At 42.1% G+C, this 19541-nt stretch overlaps 1 protein-coding gene and 1 non-coding gene across 20 annotated transcripts in view; both read right to left on the bottom strand.

The window, feature by feature from the left end:
- Positions 1 to 19541, bottom strand: part of KIF13A (kinesin family member 13A) — a 202926-nt gene that overhangs the window by 170449 nt on the left and 12936 nt on the right. The gene's annotated exons all lie outside the window — the stretch shown is intronic.
- Positions 12516 to 12622, bottom strand: LOC147347691 (U6 spliceosomal RNA). The gene has a single exon (XR_015153333.1). It is a non-coding gene; the product is annotated as a U6 spliceosomal RNA (small nuclear RNA).

Raw genomic sequence — 19541 nt, 5'->3', positions numbered from 1 at the left:
ACCCCAACACTAAACTGATTTTCATCCCCTATTTATTTTCTTGAATGTATAAAAATCCAACTATGAACTTACTTTGGCAATGCGAACATTTCATGTATTTATTTCTAAGTAAAAAATGAATAGGTTGGTAAGTCATGTTTAGGAACTATACACATCTTACCATTCATTCAAGGTTTACTGTAAGTCTTTGTGCTGAGTACACAATGACAAGTGAAGGTGACATGATGCCAGAAGCTCATGAGTGCTTCCAGACAGAAAGTCTCGTCTATGCTCACAGAGCCTCATGGAACATTCAATCATACTCATACAAAATCATGTATGTTACGTACATTTGCAAATTGCTCTTTATTAATCGTGCTCCATTATGTTTGGGAGCTAGAATACAAACAAGAGTGTTATAAAAATATTCAGTTGCCACCAAAAATAAAATTCTCAGAATACCAGATGTTTCTCTGTATGGACACATACAAGTCAAGAGCTGGAAAGCAGGAGAGGAAAGAATGTATTCTTAGAAAAATAAACCAGCTGGAAACAGCCAGTCACTAAACAATCCCCAAATAAGATGATCCCAACCCCTTTGTATTAGGAGTTTTCTCCCCAACAAGTAGAGATACATCCTGTGTGTGCCTGCTCAGTCTCTTCACTTGTGTCTGACTCTTTGTGACCCCATGGACGGTAGGCTGCCAGGCTCCTCTGTCCATGGGGTTTTCCCGGCCAGAACACTGGGGTGTGTTGCCATTTCTTCTTCCAGGGGATCTTCCCAACACAGAGATCAAACCCACATCTCCTGCATTGCAGGCAGATTCTTTACTGCTGAGACACCATTCTGCCTGAAGTAAAGAGTACTCCTCTGTAGGCAAGATAGGTATTTTCAATGTACGCTTATTAAACCACTGCATTCACCCCCAAAATGAAAATGAATGTTGGAGACACTGAATGGTAGGTTTCTTCATGCAATTAAAAGTTCTCCGTTTCCACCAATCAGCATGACCCTTTCAAGGGCACTTATGGGCACAGTCTGGGAAAAGTTGCATTGTGCATTCATTTTGGATGGCATTTGTGATTCCACAACCAGCAGAGAAATGTTAGGAGTTAAAAGTTGCCAACGGTAGAATCATAAGAAAAGAGTATGAGTCAATGGAAATCAAAAATAAAAAAATTCTTCAGAGCAAAGGAAACATTCAACAAAATGAAAAGGATGAAAATAGAGTGGGAGAAAATATCTGCAAACCATATATGGGATAAGGAGTTAATACCCAAAATACATAAAGAACTCATATAACTCAATAATAAAAACCAAACATCTGATTTAAAAGCTAGCTAAGGAACGAAAGAGACATTGTCCCAGTGGCCAACAGGTACACAAATAGGTACCAACATCACTAACCATTAGGGAAATGCAAGTCAAAACTACAATGAACTATCATCTCACATCTGTTAGAATGGCTATCATCAAGAAGAAAAGAGATAACAAGCATTGCCAAGAATGTGGAGAAAGAGGAACCCTTGTACGCTGTTGGTGGGAATGTAAACTGCTTCAGCCACTAAGGAAAACAACACGCAGGTTTCGCAAAAAACTTAAAAACATAACGACCATGTGATCAGGCAATTCCACTTCGGAGTATACACCCAAAGGAAATAAAAACAAGATAGCAAAGAGACATACGCACTCCCATGATTACTGTAACACTGTTCACAGCAGCAAAGATATGGAAATGGAAGCAACCTAAGTGCCAGTCAATGGATGAATGGATCAAGACAATACTGTGTGTGTGTGTGTGTGTGTGTAATATTAGTCAGCCATGAGAAAGAAGGAAATGCTCCCATCTGCAACAATGTGGGTGGCCTTGAAGACATTATGTTAAATGCAATACGCAGACAGACAAATAGTGTATGCTATCATACATGCGGAATCTAAGAAAAGCCGAATTCAAAAAGAATAAAATGGTAGTTATCAGGGGTGGGGAAGGATGTTGTTTCAGGATACAAACTTGCAACTAGTAGATAAATAAATCCTGGTGATCTAATGCACAGTGCAGCAATTATAGATAACACTAAGTAATAAACATCAAACTTGCTGAGACTAGATCTTAATTTTTCCTCCACAAAAAAAACAATGATAATTATGTGGTATGATAGAGACAGTGGCTAACACTACAGTGTCAGTCATGTTGTAATACATAAAGCTATCAAATCAATATGTCGTACACTTTAAACTCACACAATGTTATATGACAAATATATTTCAGTTTGAAAACTTTTTGGGGACAGAGGGTCATGAGAAATAATTTTGGATTTTACTTTGACTGGAAATACTTTCCTAGCATCAGAGTCTTTTCCAATGAGTCAGCTCTTCACATTAGGTGGCCAAAGTATTGGAGCTTCAGCATCAGTCCTTCCAATGAATAATCAGGGTTGATTTCCTTTAGGATTAACTGGTTTGATCTCCTTGCAGTCCAAGGGACTCTCACGTCTTCTCCAGCACCACAGTTCAAAAGCATCAATTCTTCAGCGCTCAGTCTTTCTATGGTCCAACTCTCACATCCATACATGACTAACGAAAACCATAGCTTTGACTATATGGACCTCGTCGGCGAAGTGACGTTTCTACTTTTTAAAACGCGATCTATGTTTGTCATAGCTTTTCTTCCAAGGAGTCAGCGTCTTTTAATTTCACGGCTGCAGTTACAATCTGCAGTGATTTTGGAGCCCAAGAAAATAAGGTCTGTCACTCTTTCCATTTTGTCCCCGTTTATTTGCCATTAAGTGATGGGACCGGGTGCCATGATCTGAGTTTTCTGAACGTTGAGTTTTAAGCAAGCTTTTTCACTCTTCTCTTTCACCTTCATCAAGAGGCTCTTTAGTGCCTCTTCACTTTCTGCCATTAAGAGTGGTATCATCTGCATATCTGAGGTTATTGATGTTTCTCCCGGTAATCTTGATTCTAGCTTTTGATTCATCCAGCCCAGCATCTCACACAATGTACATATAAGTTAAATAAGCAGGGTGACAATATACAGCCTTGTTGTACTCCTTTCCCAGTTTTGAACCAGTCGGTTGTTCCATGTCCAGTTCTATCTGTTCCTTCTTGATATGCACACAGGTTTCTCAGGAGACAGGTAAGGTGACCTAGTATTCTTATCTCTTTAAGAATTTCCCAGTTTGCTGTGAACTTAACAAATGAATATAACTAAAAATAACCATGATGAACTTCAAAACCAAGACCTCTTTGTTTAGCGAGACTTTCTCCACAAATACAATTTTTCCTTCCATACCCTAAATATACATTTATGAATGTAATCAGGTTGGCCTAAAAAGCGCCATTATTTTAGAGTAATAACCTTCAACATCAGTAAGTAAGAGGAGAGTCGTTATCAATTATAATTGGGAGAAAATAAAAGGATTCTCCCTTCCTTTTCTCAGAGGATACATGAGAATATTGTCTCTCGGGGGGATGTGAGGTTCTCAGGTTGATCCAAAAAGGGCCTTGGTTTTAAATGTTTGAGAAATACTTTTTTATGTCATTGCTCAGGAGAAAAATGTTATCCACAGAAAATACGGGTAAGAATTCCCTGGCGAATTCAGGTAAGTAGACTCATGATGTACTGTCCATCATAGAGCTGTGCATGAGAAACAGCAAAGCAAAAGTGAAGGGAGCTGGAAAGAAGGCCCTACTGACTCCACCACTAAAAAGAAAGTTCCAAGCACCGCAAATCACCAGCTCCCCCACTATGCTGTTGAGGGCCCTCTGTCACACTAGACACCTTTGATGCATCAAAGTGAAGGCAGCTGATAAGCTTTCTTTCAACAAGCTTATAATTTGGGGGGCTTTTTAATTATAAAAAGGTAAGTGAACGAATTCATGATAACATGGCTAAAACTAAACACCATTAAGAGGATTTGAAGTTAAAACAAGGGTCATAGAAAAGAGGCTGGATTTTGAATGAGATGAATTTTGAATCAATGATCTAGACGACGATCTAGAAGGAATTAATGAACATGAATGGACAGGAGGCTAAAAGGGCATTTCAGACTGGAGAGAATAAGAACGGAAGAGCTTGAATGTGTAACTTCATCAGATGTGGGCATGGTAAGGGGAGAGTCTTGGCTGGAGGAGAGAGTTGGAAGCCCAGCAAGGAGTTGAGATGACCAAGCTGGGAAGCAGCAACTGGTGTGGAGATAACCAAACAAGTTATTAAGATATAAGCTAAACCAAATCCCAGCAAGCAAGTCAGAGACTCAAAATCACCACAAAATTGGCCCAAAAAGCACCAAACGTATTTTAAGCCCTTTATATTATCCTTTAATTAGGCCAAACCAAGAGAGGCAAACGGCACTTATTATCGACTATTACACATGAAACAGACAAAAACAGTCCAAAGAGACTATATTTAAAGTTTGGGATCTACCGCATGGCAATGATAGCTAATAATACTCTATCACATACTTGAAAGTTGCTAAGAGACCACATCTTAAATGCTCTCAACACAAAACAGAATTATGTGTCACGATGGAGCTGTGAGCTAAGTTAAGGTGGTGATCATTTTGCAATATGCAAATGTATCAAATCAATACATCAAATCAAATCAAACACATTTGAAAAATAGGCAAAATGCAAATAATATTCAAGTAAGTCCATTCACCTACTTCTCAGAAGCTATGATCATTCATTGGCCTAAAAGGATGTTTTAATAAGTCTGTCTGTGGTTCTCATAAATTAACATCAGGAAACTGTACCTTATTCCCTATTGCCCTCAACTGTAGAAAAAGCAAAGATAATAAGTATTGAACCCCATCACTAATAAAGTGGAAGTAAATAAAATTCATCAAAATAGTTACTGAATTAACACAGAGAAAGAAAATAAAAGTAGAACGCTGTCAAACTGAGTGTACATTGATGCGACTTTCACGAAAAGAAACACAGAAGTTTAAAGTTTGTTTGTTCATTTATTTTTTGGTTTGGGTTTTTGTTTGTTTTCTATTTTTGTTTCTGGTATTAATTGGATAAAAATGATACTAATCTGACAAATTTTTCACAGGCTAAGGTGATTACCATCTGAAGATCTTCAAAGCTTACTTGATTTTGCTCCAGATAAATGTTTTTAGAATTTTGAAAGGTATATTAAAAAAAAAAAAAAAAATCAAAGGAAACTAAAGCACCCTAACTGAAAATGCTGGATTAGTATCCTCTGCTAGTTCTTAGTTTTGGTCAATCTCTAGATACGGTCTGTCCACATATTTAATTTGGTCATAAAGAAATGCTTCCAATAATGCTAAACATATTAAAACTTGACTATCTGAGAACAATATTCATATATTAAAAATCATAGGTGGGGAAGAATAAGGCTTTTGTTCTATTTGATTCGAATCTCCTAAAGGCCATTTTATTGGCCAGTATTTCAACAATTATTGAGAGAAACTCTGTTCAGACAGAAAAACTCTTTCCCTGGCCCTTACAAAATTTCACATAGCTTTTACTAAGTCAAAAGTTCCATTCTTTTTTTAGAAGCAGGAAGGGAAAGAAATTATTACAAGTGACTCAAAACAAAGTAATTTAACTTTGCTTCATTAGGGAAATGTTTTCCAAGCACAACCATCGAAGACATCTGTGATGCTAAATCTTATAACTTATTCAGTAGTTTTATTATCAGGGTTGATGTTGACCTTACTGCTTTATTTTAAATTTACCTTTGTGAGGATAAAGCACACGTTAGCCTTTGTCACAGTTTTAGATTAAGGAATAATCACAAGCTCATCAAATAAAAAAGAAATACAGCAGTGGGGCTAAAACCCTGCAGATAGGGAAGTAGTGTGATCGTGGTGCTTCAGGTCAGTTCAGTCGCTCAGTCGTGTCCGACTCTTTGCGACCCCATGGACTGCAGCACGCCAGGCTTCCCTGTCCATCACCAACTCCTGGAGCTTACTCAAACTCACGTCCAGCAAGTCAGCTGTGCCATCCAACCATCTCCTGTCATCCCCTTCTCCTCCAACCTTCAATCTTCCCAGCATCAGGGTCTTTTCCACTGAGTCAGTTATTCTCATCAGGTGGCCAAAGTACTAGAGTTTCAGCTTCGGCATCAGTTCTTCCAATGAATATTCAGGACTGATTTCCTTTAGGATTGACTGGTTGGATCTCCTTGCAGTCCAAGGGACTCTCAAGAGTCTTCTCCAACACCACAGTTCAAAAGCATCAATTCTTGGGCTCTCAGCTTTCTTTATAGTCAAACTTTCACATCCATAGATCAGTTCAGTTCAGTCACTCAGTTGTCCCCAACTCTTTGTGACCCCATGGACTACAGCATGCCAGGGCTTCCTGTCCATCACCGACTCCTGGAGTTTACTCAAACTCACGTCCATCAGGTCAGCTATGCCATCCAACCATCTCCTGTCGTCCCCTTCTCCTCCAACCTTCAATCTTCCCAGCATCAGGGTCTTTTCCAATGAGTCAGTTCTCATCAGGTGGCCAAAGTATTGGAGTTTCAGCTTTAGTATCAGTCCTTCCAATGAATATTCAGAACTGATTCTCTTTAGGATGGACTAGTTGGATCTCCTAGCTGTCCAAGGGACTCTCAAGAGTGTTCTCCAACACCACAGTTCAAAAGCAACAATTCTTCAGTGCTCAGCTTTCTTTATAGTCCAACTCTCACATCCATACATGACTACTGGAAAAACCATAGTTTTGACTAGATGGACCTTTGTTGGCAAAGTAATGTCTCTGCTTTTTAATATGTTGTCTAGGTTGGTCATAGCTTTTCATCCAAGGAGCAAGCGAACTTCTGTCCAGAGTTCTTTCACGCAAAGATGATCATGGAAAGGTTAAAATTAAAATTATCAATGTCAACTCAAAAAAGTTAAACAATCTACACGTGTAGATTTTTAATTCTATCTCTAAAGTGACTTAACATAGCAAGTTTGATACAAGAAATAACGTGGTACATCACTGGAATTTGTCTCTAATATTCTTTTCACTAAATGAGTTTATAGCTTGACACAGTTAGTATTCAAGATTCTGGAACATACTTTTGCCAGTAAGCAAAGTACACTTTCAAAAGTTCTGAAGCATAGCTGAAAGAACACAATTCAGAAGATCCTTACTGGTGACCATCTGAGCATTTACAAAAAGGAGAGTATGAATAAAATCAGATCTAATCCAAATACAGTACACTGTTTGTTTGTTTCAACATAGATCAGGCACAGACAACTGCATCCTCCCATCAAATAACTGAGAAATTATCTCACAGTACTTTTGTTCTTCTCATCATTACTCATCATACATCAGCACCATCCTCTCACAGTTCTTACTATACTGCATTAGGGACAATGCACCAATAAAAATAGCTAACACTGTATTTTCCAGGTGCTAGAAATTGTTTTAAGTGCTTTATCTATTTTAAACAAAGTTGGGAATTGAAGCTCGGTGAGGTTAAGCAGGTGCTGAGATTGACACCCAGGGAGCCCGGGTTCCAGAAGAGCACTAATGCTGTTTCATCTATGAGGGAGGGAACATTCCAAATATTCCACAGATCATGCTTGGCTGACTCAGTAGAGGTTCTATTCCCTGTGGTGCTGGGCATTTTCTCGAGGAAAAAGTAGTCTGAGGAGTTGAAGGCTTTGGTGAAGGGAGATACTGAAGCAACACACAGGTAAAATGTCAGTGAGAACTCATTTAGACTAATTCTGAGCTGAAGTTAGTGTTCTGAAATTTTAGACAGCGTCACAGCCTAGAGGCAGTGTGCAACCACTATGTTTTCATAACCCCACGAAGTAAGTTCTTCATTCAGCGGTGTAAAATACCACCTACGGGAAAAGGGAATTGCATCAAAATATTAACAGGATGATGAGCAAATTTTATTTACATCTCTCTAATAGGTTATCTTTTCTAAGTTTTTTAACAGTGAATGTGCATCACTTTTATAATTAGAAGAAAAGTGGTATTAAAAAAGTTACTGGAGATTCCAAAAGGAGAAGGAAGGATATACGCCTTCTACTTCCCTGCATTTGGAAGCCCTAAGCCATGCAAAAGTCAGCTGTGAGCTCCCAAGAGGTCAGCCACACATCCCCTTGGGTTAAAAAAACTAATAATAAAAGTAGAACAGATTTATTTGTTACTCTGTCATTTCAAAAGTGCTGTGAAGAAGGAAAGACAGCAGAAGCCCATCTTACACTTGATTGCTCAAGGATTGGAAAAACTTGCCTAAAGCAGAGAAAATTATCTGAATTCCAAAGCTTTCCAGAAGCCTGTATGTTCTGAGGGCCTGGATGCCTGGTTCTCTCCAGAGTCAAGAAATACCTGACCATACAGACTGCTATTGGCAACAACGCCCAGTAACTGCCCTGCCTTTCTCACTGGTAAGACCTGCAGCCAGGGTTCTCTGCTGCTCTCAGCTAGCTCGCCTCTGAGCCTTCTGCCTTCCTGCTCTGATTTCTGAAGCAACAAGGCTCATCCATGGGACTATTACTAGTGACTGTTTGGTAATCACTGTGAGATGTATCAAAAGTAACTTGTTAATAAAGTGCTTATGTAATAAAGTCTGTATAGACTTCAGAGAGGCAATAAAGTCTGTAAGAGCTTACTTAAAATACAAAAAAAAAAAACAGACTGGCTATTCCTACAGAGGGCCATTCTCACATGACTTCCACTCCCGTGTGCATTCTTGGACAAATTGGTACAAATTGACTACCACCCTCAAAGAACCCCTGGGGCAGTGATAATCTTAGGAGCGTCCTTTGGTGTGTGTGCTTCAGAGTTAACAACAGAAACACTGCCTTGAGGACAAGCAGAAGATGTGGTATCAAGCCAACTGCCTAGGAACCAGAGGATGAGGGGTGCCCCTAATCCACCAGGAGAAAGTAGAGGACGTGGGCCAGCAGCCCCTGCCACCCAGGGAGCTGACCCAGGTTACCCGGCACTGGACTCCAGGTAAAGCTGGAAGCAGATGCACGGGCAACGCCCCCACCCCAGTATCTTTCCTTCCTCTCGTTCTGTCTCCCCACCCCTCTCTCCCCATGACACTTCCTCTCTTCCCATATTGACTCACATCAGTGCCAAGTCAGCCTGCTGTGGGACCCACCCAAGTCTGGGACCACATACTGCCTCTGGGGCAGATAACAGCTCTAGCGCTACAGGAAGTGAAACGTACCTAGCCTCATGACTTTGCCCAGAACAGGGTTCTCTTCTGCTAGTTACCGGTACAAAGCTCGCTGCTGAGGCTGCCACGTATGTTGTGCTGCTGACATAAAATATGCAAACTCTGTCAAAGTCTGGGTGACACCTTGGCTGGATCAATCTTTACTTAAGTGACACTAAGCAGCTATGGGCTTCCCTTGCAGCTCAGTCGGTAAAGAATCTGCCTGCAGTGCAGGAGACCCTGGGTTGGGAAGATCCCTGGGTTGGGAAGATCCCCTGCAGAAGGAAATAGCAACCCACTCCAGGATCCTTGCCTGGAAAATGTCATGGACAGAGAGGAGCCTGGTGGGCTGCAGTCCATGGGGTCACAAAGAGTCAGGCACGACTGAGCGACTAACACTTACTTACTTACTTAAGCAGCTATGTCTCTGCCTGTCAGCCCCAGGCAGTGTTAGTCAAAGTTGTAAGACTCAGGAGACGTATTTGTACTACTATTATCAGAAACAAACAAACAAATCACAAAACAGTGCAGAGCCTATTATTATGTAACAATAGAAGGCAAAAATTAAAGATCTCGTAGGGCCCGACTAGAAGCAGCAGAACCGCTAGTGACATGACAGACACAGCCTGAGGATCAAATACAATCACTCCAGCCATAGACTCACGCACCAGGCCCAGCTCTTCCTGTAAATGCACAGCCATACCTTTCACATGTCCAGTCATAAACATCTAGAGAGCACCTACCATGCACACGGCATGTGCTGGCTGCTAAGGGGAAGGTACATAGGAAACATCGATGATAATTAAGACCAGGCGTTCTTCCCCACGCTTACATCTAGCAGGGGCAGTGAACTGTTTGCACAAATTCTCCAGGGCCATGGAATTGGTTATTAGTCTCTTACACTCAAGTATTTCAAAATATTGACTCAGGACTCCATGACAGAGCTCACAGAGCTACAGTGAACTGCCGGCAAGTGAACACCAGGCGCTAGACAAGTATCATTCGGCTTGTAAATAAGCTAAACAAACAAATAATCAGCAAGTACAGACGCATGCACGCGTGAGCTAACAGGATGTTCACAGTAAGCCAGGTCTCAAATCTGTAGAACACTCTAGAAACTAGTGGGGAAGGCCCGGAAGCCTGGAATAACTCTTCACAGACCTACGGTTCCTGAGCCATGTAACCCGAACCCCCTGGGTGCCCTCTTCAGATCAAGTCTGTCCAGATGCACCCACCCTCCCAAGGGAAGGAGGTGGCAAGTGGTCAGTGTACTTTGACCAGGGTACCCACGTGATTCCTAGATGTGCTCTGTCTCTTCTCTACCACCCACAGAGCTTCCTAACTGCCAGCAAAGAAGACTGGATGGTCTATTCAATGTAAAAATGCCATGCTCCCTCCCAGAAGTCCAGCCCAATGTCAAGGGGATGCAGCCTGCCAAGATGAGAAACAGGTGCCTCAAGTTCAGAAGATTCCACACCCCAAAGATCATTCACTAAGCCATGCAAGACAGCAAGGTACCCCATTAGCATCTATCTGCCACCCCCGTCAGAGGGAGTATAGAAGATTCTAGGCAGCTTCCACCTGACTGGCCTCCATGCTACAGCCCCCAGAGCAGGTAGCACCAGACCCTGGCCGGGGCTTCTGGCCCCACTGACAGTTTTCACGCAGGGACATTCACAGTCAGGACGCCAGTGCCACGTGGCTCTGTGTACTGATGGAACAACCTGCTTTCAGTGCACAAGTCTTTTTTCAAAAATTAATTTTCTATGTATTTATTTCCTGTTGGCTACGCTGCATCTTCCGTGCTGCGTGCGGGCTTTCTCTAGTTGTGACGAGCAGGGACTGCTCTCTAGTTGACACGCGAGGGCTTCTCATTGCAGTGGCTTCTCTAGAGCCCAGGCTCCAGGCACGAGGGCTCAAGAGTTGCAGCTCTTGGGCTCTAAAACGTGGGCTCAGTAGCTGTGGTCCAGGGGCTTAGTCTGGAATCTCCCCAGACTAGGGATAGAACCCATGTCCCCAGCATTGGCTGGCAGATTCTTAACCACTAGACCAGCAGGGAAGTCCCAGAAGTCTTCTTTGTTTGTGTTTTTTTTTTTTTTTAGTTTTATTTAACTTTACAATATTGTATTGGTTTTGCCATATATCAAAATGAATCTGTCACAGGTATACATGTGTTCCCCATCCTGAACCCTCCTCCCTCCCCATACCATCCCTCTGGGTCGTCCCAGTGCACCAGCCCCAAGCATCCAGGATCGTGCATGGAACCTGGACTGGCGACTCGTTTCATATATTATACATATTTCAATGCCATTCTCCCAAATCATCCCACCCTCTCCCTCTCCCACAGAGTCCAAAAAACTGTTCCATACATCAGTGTCTCTTTTGCTGTCTTATATACAGGGTTATTGTTACCATCTTTCTAAATTCCATATATATGCGTTAGTATACTGTATTGGTGTTTTTCTTTCTGGCTTACTTCACTCTGTATAATAGGCTCCAGTTTCATCCACCTCATTAGAACTGAGTCAAATGTATTCTTTTTAATGGCTGAGTAATACTCCATTGTGTATATGTACCACAGCTTTCTTATCCATTCATCTGCTGATGGACATCTAGGTTGCTTCCATGTCCTGGCTATTATAAACAGTGCTGCGATGAACATTGGGGTACACATGTCTCTTTCCCTTCTGGTTTCCTCAGTGTGTATGCCCAGCAGTGGGATTGCTGGATCATAAGGCAGTTCTATTTCCAGTTTTTTAAGGAATCTCCACACTGTTCTCCATAGTGGCTGTACTAGTTTGCATTCCCACCAACAATGTAAGAGGGTTCCCTTTTCTCCACACCCTCTCCAGCATTTATTGCTTGTAGACTTTTGGATCGAGCCATTCTGACTGGCGTGATATGGTCCTCATAGTGGTTTTGATTTGTATTTCTCTGATTATGAGTGATGTTGAACATCTTTTCATGTGTTTGTTAGCCATCTATATGTCTTCTTTGGAGAAGTGTCTATTTAGTTCTTTGGCCCATTTTTTGATTGGGTCATTTATTTTTCTGGAATTGATCTGTAGGAGTTGCTTGTATATTTTTGAGATTAGTTGTTTGTTGCTTCATTTGCTATTATTTTCTCCCATTCTGAAGGCTGTCTTTTCACCTTGCTTATAGTTTCCTTTGTTGTGCAGAAGCTTTTAAGGTTAATTAGGTCCCATTTGTTTATTTTTGCTTTTATTTCCAATATTCTGGGAGGTGGGTCATAGAGGATCCTGCTGTGATGTATGTCACAGTGTTTTTCCTATGTTCTCCTCTAGGAGTTTTATAGTTTCTGGTCTTACGTTTAGATCTTTAATCCATTTTGAGTTTATTTTTGTGTATGGTGTTAGAAAGTGCTCTAAAAATATGCAACGCTTCATGAATTTGTGTGTCATCCTTGCGCAGGGGCCATGCTAATCTTCTCTGTATAGTTCCAATTTTAGTATATGTGCTGCCAAAGCGAGCACCCAGAAGTCTTCTTTAAAGGGCTACATTCTGCAAGTGAGAAGCCACACGCAACTGAAGACCTCTCACGAAAGACAGCTTTTCAGAAAACTAGAAACATGAATAAGAGCTTCCCAGGTGGTCAGTGGTAAAGAATCTGCCTGCCGATGCTGGTGACACAAGAGACTTGGGCTTGACCCCTGGGTCAGGAAGATCCCCAGGAGGAGGAAATGGCACCCCACTCTAGTATTCTTGCCAGGGAGATCCCATGGACAGAGGAGCCTGGTGGCCTACAGTCCATGGGGTCCCAATGAGTTGGACACAACTGAGCTTGCGCGCGCGTGCACACACACAGAGAAACATAAACGGCACCTTTTTTTCCCCCATGTACAGGTCTCAAAATGTACAGGACTGGAAAAGGTCAGTTTTCATTCCAATCCCTAAGAAAGGCAAAGCCAAAGAATGTTCAAACTACCGCACAATTGCACGCATCTCACACACTAGCAAAGTAATGCTCAATATTCTCCAAGCCAGGCTTCAACAGTACATGAACTGTGAACTTCCAGATGTTCAAGCTGGATTTAGAAAAGGCAGAGGAACCAGAGATGAAATTGCCAACATCCATTGGATCATCAAAAAAGCAAGAGAGTTCCAGAAAAACATCTACTTCTGCTTTATTGACTATGATAAAGCCTTTGACTGTGTGGATCACAATAAACTGTGGAAAATTCTGAAAGAGATGGGAATACCAGACCATCTGACCTGCCTCTTGAGAAATCTGTATGCAGGTCAGGAAGCAACAGTTAGAACTGGACATGGAACAACAGACTCATTCAAAATTGGGAAAGGAGTACATCAAGGCTGTATATTGTCACCCTGCTTATTTAACTTATATGTAGAGTACATCATGAGAAATGCTGGGCTGGATGAATCACAAGCTGGAATCAAGATTGCCCGGAGAAATATCAATAACCTCAGATATGCAGATGACACCACACTTATAGCAGAAAGTGAAGAAAAACTAAAGAGCCTCTTGATGAAAGTGAAAGAGGAGAGTGAAAAAGTTGGCTTAAAGCTCAACATTCAGAAAAGTAAAGATCATGGCATCCAGTCCTATCATTTCATGGTAAACAGATGGGGGAACAGTGGAAACAGTGACAGACTTTATTTTTGGGGGCTCCAAAATCACTGCAGATGGTGATTGCAGCCATGAAATTAAAAGATGCTTACTCCTTGGAAGAAAAGATATGACCAACGTAGACAACATATTAAAAAGCAGAGACATTACTTTGCCAACAAAGGTCCATCTAGTCAAAGCTATGGTTTTTCCAGTAGTCATGTATGGATGTGAGAGTTGGACTATAAAGAAAGCTGACCACCGAAGAATTGATGCTTTTGAACTGTGGTGTTGGAGAAGACTCCTGAGAGTCCCTTGGACAGCAAGGAGATCCAACCAGTCCATCCTAAAGGAAATCAGTCCTGAATGTTCATTGGAAGGCCTGATGCTGAAGCTGAAACACCAATACTTTGGCCACCTGATGAGAAGAACTAACTCATCTGAAAAGACCCTGATGCTGGGAAAGATTAAAGGCAGGAGGAGAATGGGAAGACAGAGGATGAGATGGTTGGATGGCATCACCAACTCAATGGACATGAATCAGAGTAAACTCTGGGAGTTGGTGATGGACAGGGAGGCCTGGCGTGCTGTAGTCCACGAGGTCGCAGAGTCGGATACGACTGAACTGAACCGAGCACAAACACACAGAAACATGAATGGCATTTTTCCCCGCAATGTACAGGCCTCAAAATGTACATCAATTCCTGAACTACAGCTTCTCTCAACTCCACGCTACTCAGAGAAAGGACAGCCTTCGATGTCCTAATGACGTGGGACACCTGTGCGACGAGCAGGGCTGAGGGAGGCTCCAAGCGTGGGGATGAGGGGCTCCCGCCAGTAAGCACCTGCAGTGCACACATTACACGTAGGATAACCTCACCTCATTCTACCCAGGGGCCGGGTCAAATAGAGGAGGAGATGCCAGAAAGAGGTAGCTTTGGTCTGGTTAAGTTTGTACATGTCCAAATACTAACAGGAGTTTTCAGTCCCCTCACGAATGCTACCTGACTCCTACTTAACCAAACCTTGAAACACATCAAGGACCAATCTGCTTGCATGTTCACAGCAGCCCACAGAGCCGAGCACTGTGAACAAGCTGGCCTTCTGAAATGCTTATTTCTGTCTTCACTCAGGGCCACGGGTTTTGACCACATGGATGGAGGAAGGGCAGAGTGATTCAAGGCTTTTAAAGGACTGTACTCTATTTCCGCTCAGCACTCCTACAAGGGCCGATCAATGACATCCCTAGAAAGAATTCACTAAATAAGAGGCTTAAGGAGGAGTTTCCTCACTAACACTCAGAGCCAGGTCTACCCAGGATCCAGATCTTTCAAAGGCTGCGTTGAAACTGATCAAAATCAAACCACACTGGCAACTGAAGCAGGCCAACTGCTGTAAGCATGGAACTGATCTGAAATCTATTCACTTTCCGTGTTTTCATTAGATCTCCTGTTTCAGAATCCTGAAAACTAAAATGTTCCTCTACATCCAGAGGGAATATCTGGAATACCTGGCTCTGACTCATGCGGATCAACAGCCATTTAATCACGAAGGGCTAATCAAGTAAAGGGCTTTATCTTCCCAACTGAAAACTCAAGATATCTAATACATACCTCTGATAATTTAAAAATCATTCCGGCTGTGGAATGGAACACACAAAGTCTGAGCCTGTCCCCCCTAATCTTGGCCTAATGCTGACCCCAGATCACCAAGAAGGCTTTGGGAAGGGCCTGCAAGGCTTGGGGCCAGGCCAATCAAATTCTTTAATTCCTCCCCACCGCCCCCATCACACTCTCTGCTTCCAGGGGTGGAACAAGGGCAGCAGCCCTGAAGTTAGGAGAGCCTGGAAGACATCAGACAGCACAGCTGAGAGCAGGGCGAGGCACATGGGAGCTACACGCCTATGTTTTCCCCACTTAACAAAGAGACGGGCCAGGGATGTCGGCTGAGATGTTTTACACAACAGGGAGAAAGGAGAAGAGCAAAGCACACACTTGATGCTCATTCATGTAAATGCACAAAGTATTTACGACATCAAAACTTTTCTTCATCTTCCTCTTTAGTTTTCTGTATTTCTGCACACAGGAAATTAAGATAATTGGATCAAAATTTCTGAGACTGCTTACATCTCTCCCTTATTAAAAAAAAAAAAGAAGAGAAACACCAAACATCTGCATGTATTCAGATTTCCATATTTGTACATCTTTTTGGAAAAACGTTGAAGACAATGACTAGCAAGTTCATAGGAAACTCGAATGTTTCTATGAAATATCCCTAAATATATTTTCTGAATTTTATTTATTTTTTTTAATTTTCTGAATTTTAGAGTGCCACTAAAAGGCTATTAAAAATCAAAAGATCACAACAAACAGATAAATAAGAGAGTTCACGATAAAATATACTCACTTAAGGCATGCCAGAGAACCAGATATACAAGTAAAACTATTTCTCCACTTTGAATTTTTAATAGAGAGGCCGTGAGTCTATGTCTCCGTATGGTAAACACTGGAATGAGAGTCAGCAGCCTACGGACTGGGACAATAAAGTCAGTTTCCTCAGGAAAAAAAAATTAAAAAGTATAGAAACCCAAAATTATTGAACACAACGTTTTGTTAGTTTCAGATGTTCATTTCCTCAGAAGTCAATTTATTACTAGGTAGTACTAACCATCTACAAATCTCCTATACTAAGCACAGCCTGGTAACAAATATCCAATTAATAGGTATGATTAAATACAACAGATATTTACTGAGAACGCATTATGTCTAAGGGAACAATGAAATACCTAGAACACAGAGCTGAAGCTGCAGGATTAGAGCCACAGTCCCATCCCTAGGGCCCAGGGCAGGTCTCCAAACAGGCTCTCCTTTTACTCAGATAGTTTGGTGATGGGTCAAATTCCAGGGCAGGCTCTTTGCCATGAGGTTTCCCCTTCAGATCTCATTCCAGGGCTCCGGGGGCCCTCCCATCACCAGCCCTTCATTCTTCCCAAACACACTTTTACAAAAGTGTCAAAACTGTCAGGCTTCACAGGTGGTTCAATGGTAAAGAATCCACCTTCCAGTGCAGGAAACACAAGAGACACATTTGATCCCTGGGTGCAGAAGATCCCCTGGAGAAGGAAATGGAAACCCATTCCAGTACTCTTGCCTGGAAAATTCCGTGGACAGAGGAGCCTGGTGGGCTACAGTAAATGGAGTCGCAAAGAGTCGGACACAACTGAGCGTACACACGCACACACGCACGCGCGCACACACACACACACACTTGTGTCCAGAACATTTTACTTCTCAATGTATTCACATATGATTTCTGGACATAATACTCTTTACCCAAATGAATGACTGCCAAATGACCAGACTGGTGAACACCTGTTATAGAGGGAATTTCCCTTTCAAGAAAATTCAACACACCCATCCCCACAGAGCAGGTCTGTCAGCTGAGACATGGCAAATGGCTGATTTGATACCACAAAGGTGGTCTTTCAAACATACACTGCATGGAGTGTCCACATTTAAATCAAGTGTTCGACTGCGACCCATGGACTGTAGCACGCCAGGCTCTTCTGTCCTCCACCCTCTCCTGGAGTTTGCACCAATTCACGTCCATTGAGTCGGTGATGCTATCTGTTTCATCCTCTGCCACTCCCTTCTCCTTTTGCCGTCAATCCTTCCCAGCATCAAGGTCTTTTCCAATGAGCTGGCTCTTAGCATCAAGTGGCCAAAGTATTGGAGCTTGCAGACATATTTTTGAGTCCACCCACCCAGGTGGAGGATGGAAATGATGTTGACCTTTGCCCCAATTCTATGCTGAATTCTCCTGGCTCAAGCCCCTTTATGAATATGCATACACTACCCAAGCCCCCTCACCCTGGGCTTAAAAATTCCCCAATTCTGCTATGGGGGAGCCACAGTTTTGGGAAAGATCCCTGATGTTCTCCTTAACTGGCTAACAAGTAATAAATCCTCCTTCTCCTGCTCTCTCTTGATTGTGTCTTTTGGTTTAACACCCACCAACAGGTGAACCCAGTCTTTTGGGTAACTAATTTTCAGAATCCCTATGGGTCTGTAATTTTATTATTCCCATTTTACTGGTGAGGAAACTCAAGCGTATAGGGTTAAAGCACTTGCCAAACATTTCGCAGCTAGTAAGTTGCACAGTCAGTTTCAAATATAAGCAGTGTGTCCCCCCAAGTCCTCTGAGTGGCTCTTGACCACCACATCACTCTGTCACAGTACTTGACAGTGTTTTACAAAACTAGTTATTTACACCCAGTGGACGGCCACAGAAACACACAAAAGGCAAACACAAGATTTCCTCTCACTGAGTAAAACCTCTGGCTCAAACACAAAGTAATTCACATGCTTATGAATGATTCAACTTTAGGCTAATTTTTAAATAGCTAGGTGAGGTTAGTTCAAGGTATCAAACTACAAAAGCAAAGATGTACCCTGCCATTCAAAAAGTTTAACACAAATAGGAAAGAGTCTTTGTTCAATATTTAAAAGGAAAATGGGGGAAATTATTTCCACTGTCTAATTCGTCACACACACAAAAATGCATACTAAGCTGTCACTGTAGAGAAGGAAATACTATTCTCTCAAAGCCAGTAATACTTAAAGGCTTAAAAAAAGAAAAAAAAAACTTAGTTACCTTACCATGCTAATGTTACCTATTTGTTACAGTAACTCTAGATCAAAAAAAGCAGATGCTTAAAACTGGATAAGGCTGCTCAAATTTAACACCATTCTCTTGATAAGCTTTCCCCACCACTCTCCTCCCTCCTTACTCAAAACATTGCTCTTGAAACAAGTAATTTTAAGGATCTTTCTCGAGGCAATAAAGTAACCATCCCCACTACAATTTGGATAGTGACTACTAAACTTTAATTAACTATATAAATAGAAGTCGTTAAGGATAGAGAACAAAAGACAAAACAAAACAAAAACCCTTAACAGTTTGTTATCCAATTTAAAAAAAGGGCAGTTACAAGTTTAGCTCCATGACACATTCTCTACCGAGCTGGGATTAGAGACTGGTGGGCACACAAAGCATTGATTCTGAGGACCTGTTTCATTAAACTACAAAACGTTAAGTACTAAAGGCTTGTTAATCTGCTCAACGAACCACATGAGGGTTTACAGCATGGCCCTTCCAAAACTGGGGCTGAATCGACTCAGGACTTGTAGCGGAATGCCTGAGCAGCTCAGCATGGTTTGCCCTTTCTGATTTTCCCCACACGAATGGTTGTGGTCATTCCTGGTGGGTAGACAACCTAGGGAGTGTTTTTTTTTTTTCTTCAAGACAGCACAAAGAGCCCACAGCAAAGCTTCCCTTTCCTCAAAGCCTTCCTTCCTGATCCTTGTCTGTTTTTTTTTAAAAAAAAGAACTTCTTCCCTCAAGGGACCTGCCCAGCTGCTTTCCTCGGCCTCTTCTAACAGCAGCAGAGCTCATCACACCTACAGATCCGACTCTAAAGGGCCAGACAGAATCAATAACTCCACTCTGCTTTCAGAAGAATGGCTGAGAGGACACAGACCAGAAGGGAAACACACACCCACTCTCCCTTCCTCTCTCTCTCTCACCCCATCTCTCTCTCTCTCTCTCTCGCCTGTTGATCGGAATTCATCTCACAAAGGAAGGTAAATGGCAACCCACTCCAGTGTTCTTGCCTGGAGAATCCCCGGGGTGGGGAAGCCTGGTGGGCTGCTGTCTATGGGGTCGCACAGAGTCGGACACGACTGAAGTGACTTAGCAACAGTAGCAGCAGCAGCAACCATACTTTTAGTAGGGTGACAACAGAACCCTAAGAAACAAAACAAGCT

The sequence above is a fragment of the Bos grunniens genome, chromosome 23, assembly GCF_055505025.1.
Source record: "Bos grunniens cultivar Pamir isolate PY7600 chromosome 23, Bosgru_T2T1.0, whole genome shotgun sequence".
Lineage (NCBI taxonomy): Eukaryota > Metazoa > Chordata > Mammalia > Artiodactyla > Bovidae > Bos > Bos grunniens.
Note: the sequence above shows the minus strand (reverse complement) of the source record. Positions and strands in the feature narration are given on the sequence as shown.